The 6,133-nt window shown below is 43.4% G+C and overlaps 1 long non-coding RNA gene across 1 annotated transcript; it reads left to right on the top strand.

Annotated features, from left to right (window-relative positions):
- Positions 1–1,603: 1,603 nt before the first annotated feature.
- Positions 1,604–2,121, top strand: LOC115472098. The gene is made up of 2 exons (XR_003942467.1): positions 1,604–1,725; positions 1,794–2,121. It is a non-coding gene; the product is annotated as an uncharacterized LOC115472098 (long non-coding RNA).
- The last annotated feature ends 4,012 nt before the right edge of the window (positions 2,122–6,133 follow it).

The raw sequence follows: 6,133 nt of genomic DNA, 5'->3' as shown, positions 1-6,133 counted from the left end.
CCCCTCCATGCCCTGCGATTTTGGCCTCCCCTTCATGTCCAGTGGTTCTCCTCTGCCCTCCCATTTGTGTCCCGCGATTGTCCCCTCGCCTCCCATCCCATTGAAATCCAGCGATTTGCTCTGCCCTGCCATCCCATCCAATCCATGTGCAGCGATTGTCCTCTGCCCTGTCCCCTCGCCTCCCATCCCATCGAAATCCAGCGATTCGCTCTGCCATCCCATCCAATCCATGTGCAGCGATTGTCCTCTGCCCTGCCCTCCCATCCATGTGCATCGATTCTCCCCTCCCCTCTCCATGGCCAGTGACCTTCCTGCCACCCTGCCTGTAAGCCGTCCATCTTTCCTCAGGTCGTAGCAGCGGCAGGCAGGCCGGGCTCGCGTTGCTTCCAGTGTCCCTTGCATTCCCTCTTAGTGTCCTGCCCTCCTCTGATGTCATTTCGTCTTTACGCGAGGGCGGGGCAGAGAGGGAAGGGAACGCTACGCTGGAGGCGAGCTGATGTCAGCATGTTATGAACCCAGCCAGCCAGAGAACCTTGATGTACAAATTATATATATATATATTAGATAGATATGTGTGTGCAGTAGGGCACCTATTATCTAGATGACAAAGTACCTCATGAAAGACTCCAGAGGAAATTAGAGAGTCATGGGATAGGAGGTAGTGTCCTATTGTGGATTAAAAACTGGTTAAAAGATAGAAAACAGAGAATAGGTTTAAATGGTCAGTATTTTCAAGGGAGACGGGCAGATAGTTGGGTTCCCCAGGGGTCTGAACTGGGACTGCTGCTTTTTAACATATTTATAAATAATCTAGAGATGGGAGTAACTAGTGAGGTAATTAAATTTGCTGATGACACAAAGTTATTAAATCGCAAGAGGACTGAAAAATTACAAGAGGGCCTTACAAGACTGGGCATCTAAATGGCAGATGACGTTTAATGTGAGCAAGTGCAAAATGATGCCTGTGGGAAAGAGGAACCCAAATCATAGCCAATTACAGTGCCATAACTTTGGGTACCAGATTTACGTTGGCTGAAACCTGGTGTAACTGCTGGTGCCCATGTTGGGAACGCTGACCCATTATTCAGATACAACCTGCCTCTCCCATGACCATGCCCCCTTTTGAGTTATGCACTATGAGGATTTGGGGACCCAGTGTTATAGAATAATGTGTAACGTGTGCGCAAATCCCAATTGGTGCTAATTAACATCAATAATTGGTCGTCTGAATCCAATAATAGCTCAGCCAATTAAGATGTATATGCATCTCACTCAAATCTGGGCATCATATAGAATCCATGGGAAAGTGTAAATAGACATAATTGAAATACTATCAATACTATATGTCAGTGACATTGTCTTTGTAGTGATAGTGACAAGCATATTGTACAAACCATTGTACTACTGGAGTTTGCTGTTGCTAATATTTGAGCCAATAGATTTGTAAAGTGGAGCATCCCAAACTGTGGGTAGAGGGAAATGGGACTTGATATACTGCCTTTCTGAGGTTTTTGCAACTACATTCAAAGCGGTTTACATATATTCAGGTACTTACTTTGTACCAGGGGCAATGGAGGGTTAAGTGACTTGCCCAGAGTCGCATGGAGCTGCAGTGGGAATCGAACTTAGTTCCCCAGGATCAAAGTCCACTGCACTAACCACTCGGCTACTCCATTCCAGAGAAGCATGAAACCTGCTTTTGGGACCTAGGTGAGCTCTCTGTAGGTACTACTACTACTTAACATTTCTAGAGCGCTACTAGGGTTACGCAGCGCTGTACAATTTAACAATAGGTACATTGTTATACTGCAACTCCAGGGGCTCACATAATTTTATTTGGCTTCAATCATGGGATCACAGGCAGAAAAAGATTGGGAAGCACAAGGCACTTGCAACTGTAACTAATAAGCTTACAATTATTTCCCACAAGATGGCGCTATGGTGTCGCTGTGTAAATTACAATGGCATTTCCAGCCTCTGGTTCTTTCATAACTTCCCATGTCGGATCCATTCTGAAACTTCAGTACGTTTATAGAGTGCACCACCAAGATTAAAATGCCTTAAAACTTAAAATCAAAGACTTCCATGCTGCAAGATATGAATAATTTACTATTTGCTGTTCCACTTTGTCCTTGTGATTTTATTACTTGAATGATGTGGGAACAAGGTGTAGAGGCATCTAAACCATACATCGGTATAGACTTGATCTTTTTTTTCCTCTTTTTGGTCTTGTGTAGCTGTTTTAGTTCATCTTTTAAAGGTAAAACATTGTAATGAGTTTAGAACTGAGGGAAGTGTCTGATGCCTCATTTTACATGCATTGAACAGATATTACGCAGGCCTCTCTGCACATGGTTGTTTCCTGTATTTTAATGGAAGGTCAGGGTCCCTGCCTCTCTAGCACTTGGCTTTTCTGCTGTGTCTTTGCGGCTAGCTGAAGTTGGAGAAGGAGGAGTTGTCATATGAAACAACCAAAATGATAAAGGGGATGAAACTCCTCTCATATGAGGAAAGGCTAAAGAGGTTAGGGCTCTTCAGCTTGGAAAAGAGACGGATGAGGGGAGTTACAATTGAGGTCTACAAAATCCTGAGTGGTGTAGAATGAGTAGAAGTAAATCGATTTTTTACTCGTTCCAAAAGTACAAAGACTAGAGGATACTTTAGGAAGTTATATGGAAATACTTTTAAAACAAATAGGAGGAAATATTTTTTCACTCAATGACTAGTTAAGCTCTGGAACTCTTTGCTGGAGGATGTGGTAAGAGTGGTTAGCGTATCTGGGTTTAAAAAAGATTTGGACAAATTCCTAGAGGAAAAGTCCATAGTCTGCTATTGAGACAAATATTTTCCACGTGCTAAGGCCACTTCTTGCCATGGCTAAAAAATGTCTGACTTTCTATTTTCTAATGTAATGGCCATGCACTAATGTTGCCATTTGCGTATGGCCATTAACAAAAATTAGTGCATGAGCCCTTACCGCCACCTATTTTGTAGGTGGAAACTCAAACGCGTGAAACCATTCTTCCTGAGGGAAACATTTCGCAACTTGATACAATCAATGGTACTAAGCCATGTAGACTACTGCAATGGAATTTATGCAGGATGCAAAGAACAAATTATAAAGAAACTTCAGACCGCTCAAAACATGGCAGCCAGGCTTATATTTGGAAAAACGCAATTCGAAAGCGCCAAACCCCTCTGAGAAAAACTGCACTGGCTCCCAATCAAAGAACGTATTGCTTTCAAAATCTGCACCCTGGTTCATAAAATTATCTACAGCGAAGCCCCGGGATACATGACAGACCTCAAAGACCTACCAACCAGAAACACAACAGGATCAACACGAACATACCTAAATCTTCACTACCCAAGCTGCAAAGGACTCAAATACAAATCAACCTATGCATCCAGCTTTTCCTACATAAGCACACAACTATGCAACGCATTACCAAAAGCCGTGAAAACAACTTATGATCACCTAAACTTCCGGAAATCATTAAAACTAACCTGTTCAAAAGGCATACCCTACCAACACAACTTAAATGCCTGTACCCTGCAACACAACCAAACTAAAGCTCATAATGGACATATAATAACTCTTCCTTTCTACGATTCCCTAATGTGTCTGTACACATGAACCTTATTCTACCACAACATTACTGTATTTGTTCATACTGGAATTGGCGAACGCCTTTACGGTACTATGTAAGGCACATCGAGCCTGCAAATAGGTGGGAAAATGTGGGATACAAACGTAACAAATAAAAAATAAATAAAGATGGACTCAGACTCGACACAGTTTCGTGTTTCGGCACTAGGTGCCAGCATCAGGAGTCAACAATGATCTGAATGATTTAAAACATGAATGACAGTGATTGGGGGCTAGGTAATCGTCAAAGGGAAATAATCAGTACAAATACTTTCTCTGCTTCAAGATCTGAGAAAATACAACATTCTTTATACAAATTACCATGACATTGAAAGATATGCAGTACACACCACTGCAGTAATCTGCCACAGTTTCCTGCATTGGGTGTAAAATATTTCCTTTCCTGTCAGTGCATGAGTGGGGAATGGCTCACAGGGTGACAAGAAGGGAGAAAGGAAAAAACCTAGCAGAAAATCTCTGGTAGCCCAGTAGGCTCTGGATCTCCAGATCCCTCAACTCCCACCACACAAAGATTCCAGGTAAACCAGCGGACCTTAGACTCTCCAACCTCACCCACCACTCTGCAAACATTCCATGGTGGCTCAGTGAGTCTGGTCCCTCACATCCACAAAGCATCCCTGATGCCTAAAGTGGGAGAAAAAAATAATCCCCTGGGGCTATCTGGCCCAGAACACACTTTGTCAAGGCACCCTGATCCAAGCATCCTGGGCTAGGACACCTCTTACCCAGGCACCCCTGAATAGGGCAATCCCTCATTCAGGCACTCCACCAGAGGGCTACCTTCAGCCAAGAATCATCCAATGCTGTAGCATGTCCATGGAACCAAAATACTAACCTGTCCCTGGGAGGAGGGGGTGGAACTGCAGCATTTGTTTACATTAATTTTCACTTCTTACAATATCACTTACAATATTTAAGTAAACAATCCAAGATATGAAAAAGAAAACAAATCAAATTAACAAATAAGGTCACTCCCCCCCAAGTCTCCTTCCCCAGCCATTCCTAACAGTGAACACATGGGTCATACAATAACATTAATATCTTCCTTAGCCCTTAGAAAATACTCAAGCTGTTTGGGATAAAAAAAAAATTTAAATTGTTGACCCTCAAAAACACAAAAACATACACAAGGAAATCATAACACATTGTTGGCACCTAAGCCTATGGCCCTACAACAAAGGGCCAAAAAGACTTTACGCATCATTTGCATCTCTCTTGCCAAATCAGGGAAAAGCCTTATTTTTGATCCCACAACCTGCATTTCTAAATATTTTATTTTTAAATTTTTGTTACATTTGTTCCCCGCGCTTTCCCACTCATGGCAGGCTCAATGCGGCGGGCAATGGAGGGTTAAGTGACTTGCCCAGAGTCACAAGGAGCTGCCTGTGCCAGGAATTGAACTCAGTTCCCCAGGACCAAAGTCCACCACCCTAACCATGTAAGAAAGTTTCCCTTTTGATCTAGCCTGTAGCAGATGCATCAGGCAGCAGTATTGATGGACTTCTTTGAGCCTTGTGGAACAGGCAGCGCCCCTGCAGCCAGGTAGCAGCTTTGCCGCAGCTCAGCAGTGTACAAAAAAGCCCCAATCTGGGTTTTTTTTCTGGAGCTCTAGAGGGACTGGCAGTGGCAATGTCGGTCCACCCTCCAGAGGGAGATCCTGTGCTGCAGGTTACTGTCAACAGTTTGTTCAGACAGACTGAGGAACCAGACTGCCCCTAAAGTTGGAGGTAGGGTGGTTGAGAGACCCACTGTTGTGACAATGAAATCACTATGGGATGCAATATATGGTATGCATTCTTCTTTGCTTGAATTTACTAATGAGAATTCTAGAGATATTAAACTGCTTTCTGAGGCAACCTTACTTCAAGCTCAGGCTACTACTACTACAAATCATTTCTATAGCACTACCAGTCGTACGCAGTGCTTAATTGAACATGAAGAAAAAGACAGTCCCTAATCAAAAGAGCTTACAATCTAAATCAGGACAGACAGACAGGACAAATAAGGGATAAGGGTAGGACAGACAGATAGGACACATAGGGAAAAGGGACTATTGAAGAAGACAAGATAAAGGTTACAAGCAGGTGACAAGTTAGGAATTAAAAGCAGCATCAAACAGGTAGGCTTTTAGCCCAGATTTGAAGGTGGCGAGGGATGGAGCTTGATGTAATGGCTCAGGAAGTCTGTTCCAGGCATAAGGTGCGTGGAGATAAAAGGAACGGAGTCTGGAGTTAGCGATGGAGGAGAAGGGTGCAATTAGGAAAGATTTGCCTAGTGAACGGAGTTCCTGGGAAGGAGTGTAGGTACAGATGAGGGTGGAGGAGGTAGTGAGGGGCAGCAGAGTGAATGCACTTATAGGCTACTGGTCAGCAGAGTTCTGAATTAGCTGCCTTAAGGATTAAGAGTCAGATGTTGGAAAGTTTGGAAACAGTCTCTGTAGAGGATAAGAATTTTACTCTTCGA

This window comes from Microcaecilia unicolor, chromosome 1 (assembly GCF_901765095.1).
Source record: "Microcaecilia unicolor chromosome 1, aMicUni1.1, whole genome shotgun sequence".
Taxonomy (NCBI): domain Eukaryota; kingdom Metazoa; phylum Chordata; class Amphibia; order Gymnophiona; family Siphonopidae; genus Microcaecilia; species Microcaecilia unicolor.
The sequence above is the reverse complement of the archived record's forward strand: the minus strand, read 5'-3'. Positions and strand labels throughout refer to the sequence as shown.